The 15,102-nt window shown below is 31.9% G+C and overlaps 1 protein-coding gene across 7 annotated transcripts in view; it reads left to right on the top strand.

Annotated features, from left to right (window-relative positions):
• The window catches only part of SYT1 (synaptotagmin 1), a 611,949-nt gene that overhangs the window by 84,491 nt on the left and 512,356 nt on the right, over positions 1-15,102 (top strand). For 3 of the 7 annotated variants that reach the window (XM_071218970.1, XM_071218969.1, XM_071218971.1), the window contains exon 1: positions 8,326-8,367. The exons of the other annotated variants lie outside the window; for them this stretch is intronic. The gene's annotated coding sequence lies outside the window, so the exon portion shown is untranslated. Of the gene's footprint in view, positions 1-8,325; positions 8,368-15,102 lie in introns of those variants that run through there. 7 annotated transcript variants of the gene reach the window in all.

Consider the following 15,102-nt stretch of genomic DNA (forward strand, 5'->3'; position numbering starts at 1 on the left):
TGTCATTTTTACTATTTTTTAGGTCTTCAAAGTTTATATCAAGTCCTACTTCCTCCATGAAACCTTACAAATCTCAGTTTGCATTGTTTCTATCAGCTTTCATCTCTTTTATTTAATATGGCTTTAGGATATAGATAAAACTAAAACTCTGTAATATAGATATGGATAACCACATAAAGTTGCATTTTCCTTCTCTCCACCTAGATCTCATTTTCTTCTTGGCCATTACTCAGCAAATGCTGGTGATAATATTTTCACGACTGGCTGAAAACTGATTATCTTTATTGTTCTGTCCTCAGGGAAAAAGAGTACAACTATGAGTAGTGTTGATTCTCCTGGTTGATTTCAATGTTATATTCCAAAATTATCTCTTTTTATTTATTCTTGTTTTGTCTCCTTTATTATTTGATAGAGGTCAAATGTCATAGGAACAAATTAAAGTAAACATTTCCAAGCTTCAATTATTTCCCACTTTCTTTAAGTAAAATTTAGTGTGCAAAATTACTCCATGACAAAGGATTCCAATGGTCCTTTGGAGTATAATTTTATTTTTCAGATACTTTTTTTCCCTGAAGAAAAAAGCAATAGTTATCAAAGCTTTTTGTAGATTAGTAGAATTCAAAAACCCTAAAGTAATATGTCAATTTAGATTAATGTGTCTAGTTCTAAAGAATTAGTCTGAGGATACTTTTTTTTCAAAATGGTCAACACTGAAAATACATGTACATCTGCATTTTGTGCACTGTGAGAATAATTTCAGTCAGATATATGCCATTTAGAACATTTCATAATATACACACAAAAAACCCTGCATAATATTTTCAAAGAAATGGATGGATAATTTTCATTGTTAGAGAAAGTTTTAGAAAGAAAGTATTTCAGCTTTAATACATCACATCCACTGCATGCTTTGAAACAAATAGAAGAGAAATTTTAATCAGTGTACTACTTAAATTTGGAGCAAAGGTGTCTACTAACATTAGCTACCATATGGAATTTCATCCTACTCAGGCCCATAATACTTTCCCTTAATTGTGCCAACCTTGACTGATTAAAATCCAAGATTTCTGCTTAAGGAAGTATTTCCATTTGATTATTAATTCTATAATCAAATGGATTCACATTCTTTTTTCTATATCCTCTGACCTCATCCTCCATTTCTCTACTAAATATTTCTTCTTCCTCCTTGAGTCGATAAACACCTGGTTATTTCACCTGCCAATAAGTAGAGGCAATCTAAGTAGAGGTTGTTCATTCCATTACACCATGTGGAGGGGGTAGGGGAAACTGAAAATAGACATGACATTTTCCTCAGTTCCCATCGCCTCTCAAACACCATCACTTTTCACTCAAGAAAACCCTTTCCTTCAAACACACATCCCATCACTTTCTGGTAGTCATTGAGGGCGCTGAAATCTGACTCACTATTTTCCATTTGGTTCCAAATCCAAGCATCCTTTTGTTCAACTTCAATGTCTTTGTGGAGTACCCAGAAATTTATCATAACACCCTTCACCAAATGGGCCACACCAGCAAATATCATCAAAGACCCATTCCGAAGGAAAGAGTAATTAACCTTCATTTGAGTCCTTCTTAGAATTTATTTTTATGCATTTAGCCTCCATGCCTTTCAATGCTATAATTACCAATATTCCAAAAGCACCACACTGATCCAGACAACCACTGCTGTTCATGACCACATGTTCTTTCTTCTTATCCTGGGATTCAGTGACCTTCAAATTTGGTCCTAAATCTTGTCTCTAGACATTTTTTCATTAAAATTGCACAAGATAAGAATTAATCCAACACCTTTTCAAATATACCTAACTTTCCATATTCCAGCTCTTTCTCCTAACACATTCGAATCTCATACTAGGTCTAAAGTGATAAATTCTTCCTGTTGAATTGGTTGTTTATATATAGTCATTAATTTTGTATAATTACATAGATTTGCATTTAAATGTATATCATGTAAATATGACAATTTACATCTTTCAGAAGCCTATATCTTTTTGAATTTGTAAATTGCTAAACAACAGTGAGAAAATTAGTTTATATTTACAAAGACTTCAGTATTTTAAACATCTCTGAAAAGGGATATAGGCCAACAGATGCTCAATTCTTAGTGTAGCCCAATTATACACTGTACTTAAAGGACAATTTTTCTTTTCTTAATCATTCAAATAATAACAATAATCAGCAAATGCCACACCCTATGTGTACTACAGGAAGGATTTCATTATCTTAAAGATATTAATTTAATTTGTCTTTGCTCAAGTATAAAATATTTTTGATGAATGTTACTACAAACAGCACTGTTTCTATTTTAAAAGTGGAATTAAGCTACTAACTCAGCCTCAGGAATTTAATTTTATTTGTGTATCATGTAATATTTGTAAATTGTCTTCACATCAGACTTCTTTATCTTGGGAATTCAGAATGTAAATACAACAACAAAATTCCTGGGGGAAAAAAAGCAGCTGCTCAAAATTCATTTAAAGAATTGTTTGAAAGTAAATTTTCTTTACTGCACTAAATAATAATAAAAGGATAGTGTATGATCAAAACAGAAGAGAAATTAATTTGTATTCAATTCAAAATAGAAATAGTTATTTTTTAATAAATTCAAAACAGAAATGTACCTTATTTAAAATTACCGTATTTTATCTCAGTATTTGATTTCTCCTTTAAATGCAACTTTGGAGAAATTGTGTTTACTTGTGGATAAAATTTCATTTTAATAAACAAATATATATTTTAGGCAAAGTACCTCCTCCATCATAATAACTGAGATTAATATCCAATATGCAAAAGTATTTGAGATGAATATAGAACAGTTTCAAGGCAAATGTTTGGTTCTTTTTTTTAATCCCTTAGACTGGGGACATTATTCAGCATTTGAAACATAATTTTCTAAAGATATTGCAGAGACAAATGCACTCAAATTCAAAATAAATAAAAATTTTAAGAGCAATTTCAGTTTTTATATGCCAAAGTCTGGACACGTGTGTGAAAATGATAACTCCAGTCACCTCACCATCACATTGGTTCTCCTTCCTTGACCATTTCTCAGCAAAGCAAGTTTTAAAAATATGTAGATGAATGGGGCAGAATTGAACTTGGAAATAATGCTATATTTCAACTGTTTGATTTGTTTCTGAATAAATTAGTAAATATTGAATTTCTAAAAATTGTTTCTCAGCTTTTGGGAATGCAAATGCAATTTGACTTTATTCTTCCTTAACTGAACATCTGTGGATGATTAACTGGACATTTATATCCTCAGATTTCCTTTCATTTATACATTTTTTTTTCTTGTAGGATGTACACAGGCATACTAATACATAAAATACATATATATGTGTATCTATACATATATTCATATATATTTTAAATATATACTATGGTATGGGTGTGTAAATTTTTTTTTCTTTATAGAACTGCAGGGTATAATCAATATTGTGTGTGATCAAATATCACAAACCTTTCTCTTCTGCTCAGGAAACAAGATTAGCAGTACTTGATGTGAAACATTCATGGAAACATTACTCCTGGTGCTAATCTAGTCACATTAGTTTTGTGCTTCACAAATAATATGGGTTTGGATGGTATAATTCAACGACACACATCTAATGATATTAATGGGAAATCACTAGAAAGTGAAGGATGGAAAACCATATTCAGCCTACCTTTATTCAGTCATCTGTCTACTTTCCCACAACCAACATGCCTCCCATATCCTACATAAAGTTGAAAACAGACTTTGGCTTTACTGCTTTTCTAATCATCATTAAGCTTGTAAGAGAAGAGCTGAGAAGGAATAAAAGACATCTAGTTCTAAATATGTAGTTTTGTCTTTAATGCCACTATTCTACATAATATTTTTTAAAGAAATATTTGCGATCTGTTATTTCTTTTAGAAGAGATCACCAAAATATTATTATTTATCATATAACACTATCAATAAAAATAATTAATCATGTACTCATTATATAATATATTTTAAAATATATTAAATATTTATATATTTATTGATTAGTTATCTCTGTGTACCTCTGCACTCTATATAAACATATATAAAACAAATATACAATTAAAGTATAAATTTTAAAATTTTTCTGTGCACCTCAGTAGATCTCAGTGGTTTATCCCATGGTGTAGTACCGCCCTCCTTCCCAGTGATTTAAAATAACAAACAGAAGGCCCATTATTCTGCATATTTAGCTTACTCATTTAGGACCTAATACTATAACTGGATAGCCAATATGGAGAAATAAATACCAACTTGTTTTTAATTGTTTATATATCTCTGTAAAGGTTAACTTGTTACAAAGTCCATATATTATTTTTGTAATTTCAAATATAGAGATAATTGGCAAAAAGGAAAGAATTTTTTAAAAGTACGTTCCAGATCACTGTCTACTCACCCTGTTTTCCCCTACTGCCTCCCATTTTTCATAGTGGTACAAAGTCAGAGAGGAGATCTACTTACTTAAATAATGAAAATAGCTGCTTTAGTATTATGAATTTATTATCCCTTGCATTTCTATGGAACATGTGATCACTACCTTAAAAAATGGCATTGTTGATAAAATCAAGAGAAAGTTTTAGGCTAAAGCTCATGTAGATACTTTTACAGCAGAATAAAAACATACAACTATATATTAAAGAATTTTAACAAATACATTTTTGTTTTATTTCATTTAAATGTTCTTTTAAAAATATTTCAAATCTGAAAAAAAATTTTTTAGAAGATCATCTCTTACAATGAGGGAACAATTTTTTTATTTGTTCCACAAGAATTGGCTGGCAACTGGTATATGCTAGGCATTTTCTAACTGGAGATACAACAGGAAGCCAAAAGGACAAAGCCCTTGCCCTCAAAGAGCTTACATTCCAGTAATATTTAATGGATAAAACCATGTATCTATAAAACCTAACCTTAAACCTAAACCTTAAAACCACAATATTCTATGTAATCTAGACTCAGTAATTCCATAGTGCCCATTACATCTTACACACAAGTAAGGAAAAAAATACTTTTTAATGATCCACTCATGAAATTGGAAAGTCACTGAAGATAGTTTTTAGCTAAAATATCTCAGCTTTGGAATAAGCAAACCAAAGGACAGATTTGGCCAGAATTCAGTATAGAAATATTTATTTGTTATGAGCCTGCCTCTTGTATAAAGGCTAGAAAAATTATTTTACACCTCTCTATTTTCCAATTGTTATATTAGGTTAAAACTTTAGAATTTTGGATTGCTAAAATGTTTATAGCATTATTTATTAATTATATCCACTAATACTTTCCAAGTGGTATCACTTAATGTGTTTTGGATGTTTTCTGGCATCCCTTTTCTCCACTAGCATGGTTCCTTCCTATTCTCCCCAGGAGCTCCAGTTCCTGGAGCATGTTATGGATTTAGGAACTAGCCTCCAAGAAGGTGCTTTAGATAGCAATGGCTCTCATATATTGCCTAATTCTTTTGTCTTTCTTCTGAGCACAATTTGGCATAGTGAAAACATACCAAGGATGGAGAGGAAAGAAAAGGTTATTAATGCATTGGATATTTTTCACTTGTGAAGGTCTTTTCATGAAATAACCATCACTTACATTTAGGCTAGATTCCACATCATGACTTGGAATTGGAAATCAAGTATCTGGTGAATGAGGGCTCTTCTGAGAGCTAAGCCAAACAATTTAAGTTACATGGAGCTATCAAATTCAACCAGATAAGACAGAATAGAGTCTGACAAATGTATGACTGAACCTAGAAAAAGGAAAATAGATTCATTTAACCTAAAATGGCTGATTTGAAATTGAAAATTTTAAATTTGTACTAAAATTGCTGTTATTTTAGAATGATAATATTCTCAGTGCCTGTGGACCACAAAATGACTAGAAAGGGCGAATAAAAGCTTTGACAGGGAAAAGGATTTTTGTTTGCTTCTTTGTTTTTGTTTCTGTGTTTTCTTTAAGGCATTGTTTTTTTATAGAACTGCTTGTGTTATTTTCATTAATTAAGATTAGAAAAGCTTAGGTTTGTTGTAAGAGGTATAGTTTTAAAAATAAATCTTAAGAGGAGTTGAGTCTCTACATGGATGAGTATAAAATAATTAATTTAATGTAAGACTCTTATATAAACCAATCTTTTAAAGAAATCTTAATAAACATTTTATTTTAATCTAATATTGTAAGACCACTATCGCCGCCTCCATAGTTCAGGTTAGTGTTTAAAACCAGCTGTGCTTATTTTAAAGTTCTTTTTTCTCAGAACTTTTAAAGGAAAATAAGAATTTGTATAAGAAAAATGGATAAACTTAACAATAATAATGGAAAAATATACAAATATAATACATGAAAAGTCCTGCAGATTTTAACCATCTAATTAGGAAAAGAGGGAGTACCATTTCTCAGGTAACTTTTTAAGAGTCAGTATTACTGTAACTTGCTATATTATAATCTTTCAAAATGAAGGAATTAGTTATGGAAAAACATTCACTACAATTTTTTTAGGTTTTTTTAATTCTCTACAATTAATGACATTTAATTATCTTATTTAGCAATACTGCTATCTTTACTCCTAATCAAAATATAATTTAAAGAATGTATTATTTCATGTAGAAATTAAAAGCTGCCTTTCACAAAAACACTTAAGTCAGGTTAATTACTGCCTTTTTAAATTTTAAATATACTGTGACAGAAAATTAATGATGCTTGTAGTATTTGGCCTAGTCTGTAGCCTATACTTTAATTAAAATATGCTAGTATTAATGATACACATTCTATAGATATACACTAACCTCTGACCATTTTATGTCTTCTGTATAAATCTATAAATTGAAGCCAGATTGATTTGGTTTGTTAATTTAGGCATTACTGAGTAAAATTGGCATTCATTATATAAATGTGTATATAAGATTATATGAAATTAATCAACCCAAAGCATGACAAGTGGGGTCTGAATGGCAGTGTCTCAAGATTTTAATCTGGTCAAGCATTTATTTTTCTATCATCACAGACATATGAGCATCTTAAATTAGATTGAACACGCTGGCATTTTAAGTCATACCCATTCATGTGCACTGTGCCAAAAGCTCGATAAGTACTTTCATGGAGAGATGCTTCGATAGCATGCACTGGTAGTAAGAGTGTGATATCTCCAGTTCTGGAGTCTAAAATATAAGTCATTGACTGAAGTCTAAATTAAAATCCCTTTTTCCTGAAACAGAAATCAGGATTCCAATCATTATATGACATCAATTGTAAAAATTCAGATTCTCACATAGGGTTGTATCTCCCCTTCCCACTGAATTCAGTGGCTGTCTTTGTACCAGTGGCTGACAATCGGCGGTAAGGAATCTCCAACCTAAGGATGACAGCAATAGGAAAGACATGGTATATCTCTGGTCTAATATGGGAGCAGTTATTCTTTGAATCATATAAATTAATATACTAGAGAGAGCATCTTAGTAGTTTTGTGGTAAAATATAATTCTGGAAATATAGAATTGCTATGAAATAGTTACCAGAAAGTTGATAATCATATTGTATGAATATTCAAGATGTCTTTGTCAATGGATGTGAAATAAAGTTTCTTAATTTTGTAAAAGAATACCAACCAATTTCTATATATGACTATGATAAAAGTGAAAAATGTCCCCTAGTTCCAAGTAATTGAAGAAAGGTATAAGTTATCACAAAATAACTTAGTTCTGTTTTTAAAACCTTGAATAATATCAACTTGAGAAACTTTAACCACAACTCCATTTAATTTATAATTAACTTTTAAGTGTCTGTGTTCTAGCCACTGATAGACAATGGCAGGTATTTCTGAGTCATTCCTAGTGAATGACTAAGAAGGGATATAGCACAAATAAGTTCCTCTAAATGAAGTATATTAAAATGAGACAAATAGAGAAATTATTTTCTGAGTGAAAAAAATAAAACTGTGGGAGGAAGAGGTGTGATGTGGGGACATTTTCGGGGGTTGGAGTTGTCCTGGGTGGTGCTTCAGGGACAGTTACCGGACATTGTATGTCCTCCCATGGCCCACTGGGTGGACTGGGGGAGAGTGTGGGCTATGATGTGGACCATTGACCATGAGGTGCAGCGGTGCTCAGAGATGCATTCACCAAGTGCAATGAATGTCTCATGATGATGGAGGAGGTTGTTGTTATGGGGGGAGGAGTGGGGTGAGGAGGGTGCGGGATATTTGGGGACCTCATATTTTTTTTAATGTAACACTAAAAAAATAAAGAAAAAAAAAGAAAAAAAACATACTCATGAATCTCTTTTTTTTGTCTTGTGCTACAAGTGGAAAAAGAAACATATGATGAAAACAGAAGAGCCTGAGATAGTAAGGTGATTCCTTCTTATTAGCCGGCAAGGACAAATGGGGAAAATATAAAACTGTGGCAACAAAAATTACATTGAATTATTTGAACTATAAAAATCTTTGAGATACGAATTTGCCTATAATATAATAGGAACAGAGTGAGATATAAAGGAATATCATAATCAATGTTCATACATAGAAGAATAAGAACTTTTTTCAAATTAGAAATGTAACATATTTCTGTTCAATCATAATTCTCAAAAAAAAATTTTAATGCAACAAAATAAAAGCTTCTTTGGAATCATACCCCTTGATAGATAATGATAGTTGTCAGTTTGGTGTGACTCCTTCCAGACTTTATAAATATGCATTTTTGCATTAATGGGCTTTTTCTAAATACTCTCCTGTAATATACTTTTTCACTCAATCATATAAGATATAAACATACAGTAGCAATACATATGAACTTACTTTATAGGTAAGCTACAATGTTTTGTTAAATGCATGCCCCATACTTCTTTTAAACAGTCCTCCTTTGAAGCATATATATATATAAGTTTTTCCAATATGGGAATATAAACAATCATGCATTAAACACCTTTCTAGTAGAATTTATACTTTGCCACAGTTTCTGATAACCCCTCCTGATGAGAAAGGAGCACCTTCAGTGACGTACATACAATTACCTGGCACTATTTCATTTATTATTTATGTAATCACAATTTTTGGTGGAATCATGTCCATCATTTTATAGTTGAGAACAATTAGTATCAGAGATATTAAAAATTCATCGATAAATGCCTAGTAAACTATGCTAATAATCAAAATCAGTTTGAGAAAGGTACTTTGAGTTTGTCTGTTTTTGTTTAATTAGATCTTGCCTTTTTAATCAGATGGTTTGATTCTCAAATTGTTTTCCTCAACTAAAAACCTCATATTTCATTTTTAAAATAGAATTATTAAACAAAAATGTTTGCTATTCTCTTCTTCATTTAATATCTTTACAGGACACCTGGCTACTCAAACCAAATGGTGTAGTCAATGTACTCTCAACTAAAGCACCCAACTTGCAAATAATTTTAGGAGGAGAAATAGGTTTCTGTACCTTTAAAATTGAAATATAAAGCAACATCAGCCATGGACATCAAAAAATAAAGTTTTACATTTTTATAGTATGTTGGAGGTCTGGTTTGGGTAGGAAATGGGGATAATTCTCCATATAGATAAAGATATTTATTCCCTCCAGATTAATAGTGAAATCCAGACCCTCCTTATATAGATGAACTCTTTGCCCTAATTCAGTAACCACATTGTTTTCATTATAAAACCTCACATTCAACTCTTTATAAACAAGCAAATTTTTTTTTCTTGGGTGAAATGCCCTCAATCATCCCCCAATTATCTGTAAATCAGCCTATTCTAAGACCAGAACCTCCATTATTAAACAAAAAATGTATTGAACAATCGCTATTTACTAGATATATGCAGAATTCTAGAGATATAAAAATGAATTAGACACAATTCATTTCCTCAAGGAGTTTCCATTATACTAGGGAAGAAAGATACATTAGCAAAGAATTGATAATACTGCATGATATAAAGTAAAATGACAGTTCAGAGATAATTTTGGGTTCTAATACAGAAAACATATGAGAACTGGTGTTATTATAATTTCAGGGCAATAATAGTATGGGATTAATAATATAAAAATTTCAAAGTAATTGGGGTACTCCAAGGTGGGAAAAGCACTATCCTAATATGTATCAGTTTATATGTACTGCCAGTTTGTAACTACATAAACAAATAAAATGTCTGGGTTAGCATTAAAATAAGACTCAGTACATATTATGAGTCATTTCAATGGAAAGGTCAGTCCAACCTATCATTCAGGATCATGTTAATAAACAGCTAGACAAATGACCAGATTTTTTGTTCACCTGAGTGGGTGTCTTGCCATTTTCTCATCACAACCCCCACCTAATGATTTGGCAAGGAGAGCTTGCTGGAAGGAGCTTATGTGTCATGCAGGATGTCTCTAGCATCTGCACTTCTGTCTGTTGTAATGACCATACTCAGCAAGCACCAGCTTTGGAAGGAGACTCCACTAATTAGCTTAGTCGATAGAGCATCTGGTAACTGGTTGGTGGGATAAACAGAATAGACTCCTGAAGTGCAGGATGGAAAAGTGTATTCTGTTCTCCAGGCCATGAAGACCAAAATGAATATAAGCGTGAGACCCAAAGCCATGAGAAACTTGATCATTTACATTAGCTGTGTGTTTAACATTGCCTGGCACTAAATCCTGGGCCAAGATGTAGTAATTGGAATTACACAATACTCAGCACTTCAGTTTGGCATCAGCCTCATAACATAATAAAACTTATCATTTGTAAGCCTGTCTGCTTTTTTGAAAAAAAGACAGAGAACAATTTGATCTGTCCTGCTATAGCAGACACAGATGCAGGTGGCTTAAAAACAAAGCATTTAATCAGGCAGGGTTTTACTTAAACTACTTGATGATTCATCATCCAGCCTCTGCTTATTGTCGATTGTGCCATTCTGAGCTATTATTTATAGAATATTTAAAGAGCCTGGACTACATGTGCCTCTGTCTTGGGTTCTATTGTACTATAAATTATAGCTTCAATTTGTTTCAAATTCGGCATGGATTGTCAGAATGCCATGACTCATCCTCTATTCAGATGAATATTGTATAGTAGCTATACGGAAAAACATCATTGTCAGTATCGATTTATTAGTAATTCTGGAATATTCCTAGACTACAGTTTTGTCAGGTTTTAGCCCCATAAACTTACTCTATTCCTATTGTTCCTATTTATTCTTCTTTCTATGAGGAAAATTAAATGAGTAACTTAGTGTTCGCCATGTAGGTCTCCTGAAATGGCCATCACCAGAGACTGCATAGATTTTCTGAATCAAATTCTATTTTCTGTGGGTTTTTTCTTCCACTGGATAGGAAAAACAAAGCAAATCAGAATTAGAATTTTAAAAAATAAGGGAAAATTAACCTTAAATGACAGAAAACATGAGACCAGAATTTTAAAATTCTCATTTTTAGAACTTAATAATTGCAATGAAATAGGTATTTAGTTTGCTCCAGCCCCACAACCTCCCTGAAAGCACAACAGTCATTCTTCCTCATCACTATACTTCAGCCTTTAGCCACACAGTGGGGATACAATAAAGACTGCTGGTAGAAATGTTTGCATAAATGAGTGAGTATGAAAGGCAGGTTATGGGGCTAGACCACTATGAGGCTGGTAAAAGTTAAACACACACACATGCACACAACACACGCACAGTAAAGGATGAGAATAGGGTTGAATGATATGAAGAAGAGATAAAAAGAATGTATGTATATCTAGCCTAAGCTTCCACCTCAAAGCAAACCCCTCCTCTTCAGAGCATGCATGTACTTGTTTATGTGCTACTTTTGCACCCTGTACATGACTTCTTTATAGCTCCCAGGGGGTGCTTAGATGAAGTCTGTTCATCTTTTCACTTCTAACAGAGTGTGGGATATTGTAAGTACTCAAAGAACATTTATGGGTGGACTGAAATGGTGTGTGCACAATATCATCACCATCAGATCCCAAAGTATTGCCCAGTTTAAAGGGAATTGAGGTATTGCATGAGGATTTATTCAAATTAGTATAAGCTTCCAGAAGCAATGTCTGAAAGAATGTAGGCAGTTAGCAAATAAAATCTTAAGGAAATTTGAATATGCAAACCACAGTGTGAAGTTAAGAAAAGACAAATGTTACTCTGCCAGGGGGAAATATTTTTGATAATTTTTATATTTAAATGAGGAAAAAAAGATGATGGATCATGAAGGAGAGTAATAAGTAAGGAATATGTGGGAAGGGTGGGAACAAGAACATTAAGTCTCACCTGGTTTGATTTGGGCCCCTTGCTAGGGTTAATTTTTAAAAAACTATTCAAATTTCAGAAACCACGCTTAATGATATTTCAATGTCCACAAACATTATAGTTTGCTATATTTTAGGGTCAGTAGTATGCAGGAGAATTATTCCAATTTACATGGCAAACAAAGGCATTTAATAGAATTCTTATACTACTTAGAAAATCAAAGTGGTGTTTCCTCCAGCTACTTCATCTGTGGCCTGGGAGAAATAATGCATTAATCTGCAATTAGATCATGTCATCTCTCTGGATGTTTAGCTAAGGTGAAATGCGTAATTAGACATTTTAAATTGCATGTCACCTCCACCCACAGAGTTGACACATGTTGTTTTCTCTTTGGTATGGTTCTGTGTAAGGATTCACTCAGTATATCGAGAAGTCACCTTGGCCATGAAAATAAGACTGCTGTAAATTACAGCTTCAGAATTAACTCAAACATTATCTGATATTATTTGTTTACTGCAACTTGAATGAGCTGGCATTTGATTTTTTTAAAAAGTGTTTTTTTACTTAAAAAGGGAACTGATATCTATTCTTTTTAAATTTACCATAAATTTTATATCTTAAGATATGATAATGATTAATTATCAAAATGATTAGCAGATAATGAATGATAGAACTCACAAATGCTTTTATATGCTACCCTATCCACCTTTCATTATGATTATATATATATGGAAACAGAGAGCACATATATAAAAATGTGTTTTAATATTGAACCCAATCTACTTTCATCAATTTTATAGTGTAGTGATAATTAACATAGAACATTTTTTCAGTAACAGCATGTTTTTTATTTATTATAAATAACTTCAAATATGTATTTTCCATTTGGGATTTTGTCAAATACCATGAGGGAAAAATAAAATACATGCTGATCTTTATAAAGCTTAATTTAAAGATCTGGTATATACTTAAACTATTGCAATAATGTCTGCATTGTATTTCTCTGCTCTTTTATTGCAATGTTAATCAGAAATTTGAATTCTATTTTTGGGTATTGTATCATGAGTACCATGTGAATAGAAAGTGATGATGGAATTTTTATTTTAGTGTTAAGAACAGTTTTCAAGGGAGCTAATTAAAATCTTTATCTGAACCTTGATGATGGAAAACTGTGTGAATGCATGTACTGAGTTCATATGCCTTTTGAGATCTTCTTTTCAATTTTATAATTTCATATTTCTAGTGCTTTTTCATCCTCTCTCCCATAAAAGTAATATTTCTTGATATTATTAAGTGGTACTTCATTTTAAAGTGACAGTAAAACAATTTCTAAGATACTGAAATACTTAAGATGGAAAAATAGGATTTTTCCAGGGTTTAACGATAATTCAGGTATTCCATTTAGTCTACAATATACATATTAAAGTTGTATCAGGGTGACAAGCAAAATCAGTATTCAGAAATGAGAAAAGTGTTGACTGATTGATTTTCAAACACACCATTTAGATTTCATCAGTAGTTCTTGAGTGGTGTAAATTGGACATGAGGGAGAAGTCATATTATTTGTCATATAAGTTTCTAGTTGATATAATTGTTGGCCTTGGTGTCATTGAGCTACACCTTTATGAAGATAGGTAGAAATGTAATCTTTTCTTGCTCTTTACCTAAAAGTTTGCTGAGACCATGAATTTATTTATTTTTTGCCAGGATATTTTACATGTATATATAGATAAATATTTATATAGACATGTGCATATCCATATGCACATATGCATATATGTATATGTGTATATACCTGCCTGGAATTAGGGGGAGAAAAACTCAAACATCATGTCTATATGCACAAAGGTCATCTAGCAGATCACTCGTATTTTCTTACGTCTTTCAGAATTTCAAGATTAAACTCACAGTTTAAAATTACATTTTTCCTTGACTGAAAATAAATGAGTTGATCTGTGTGGAATGGGGTGGTGAAAGAGGTGAATGAGTATAAATAAGGATGCGAACTTCAGTAATACAAAGAAACATTGTAACATGAAGGTGCTTTGCTCTGTATTGAATTTAGGTCTTTTTTTCCTGAATGGAAAAATGGTACATAGTGAGTGAAGTTATGCCTTAAAATTAATGGAGGGCCAACATTGGTAGAATGATTAGCATGGTGTGTGTGTGTGTTTAATAAGTACTTCACAAAACTGAAATAACATTTTGAGAAATATCTGGAACATTTTTAACATAAGGTATTTACATTATGCACTCAGCCAAAGAATCTTAAGGCAGAGTGCTTGAGTTTAAATCCTGGTTCCTCCACCTGCTATTTGTAGGAAAGGACAATTTAACTGCTCTGAACCTCAGTTTTCTCATTTGTAAAATGGGAATAATAATAGCATCTGCCTTGTTAACTTGTATGGAGGATTAAGTGAATTAATATTTCTCTCCTTCCCTCTGCTGTAAGAGAAAACTCAGATTTTTCTTTTTTTTTCAAGGAATTCTTTCAAATACTTGGGCCAATGGTGGCAATTAGTAGTTTCTCAAAAAGCATTTGTTGAGTGGGTAAAGGAGAAAAGAGTTGCTGGACTTTTAGAATTTAAATACCTGTCCAAACATGAAAAAAAATGTTTATCATTTTTTATTAATTTATCATCAAAATTAATGACTGGCAAGGACAGTGTTTGTGAATAGGCTCTTTTTCAGTAGCAACTCAGTGCCATATCACACGATGGTCTTTTTCAAGATTCTTTATCTTTCTAATTGAAAACATATGTTCTTCGCTTGTCTTTGAAAGTCACAATACTTGGAGCTGACCTGAGTATACTATATTCTTTCTTTGATTAAAATGAATTTGCAATTTTATTTGACTCAAATGAAGAGGA

Source organism: Dasypus novemcinctus, chromosome 12 (genome assembly GCF_030445035.2).
Source record: "Dasypus novemcinctus isolate mDasNov1 chromosome 12, mDasNov1.1.hap2, whole genome shotgun sequence".
Taxonomy (NCBI): Eukaryota; Metazoa; Chordata; class Mammalia; order Cingulata; family Dasypodidae; genus Dasypus; species Dasypus novemcinctus.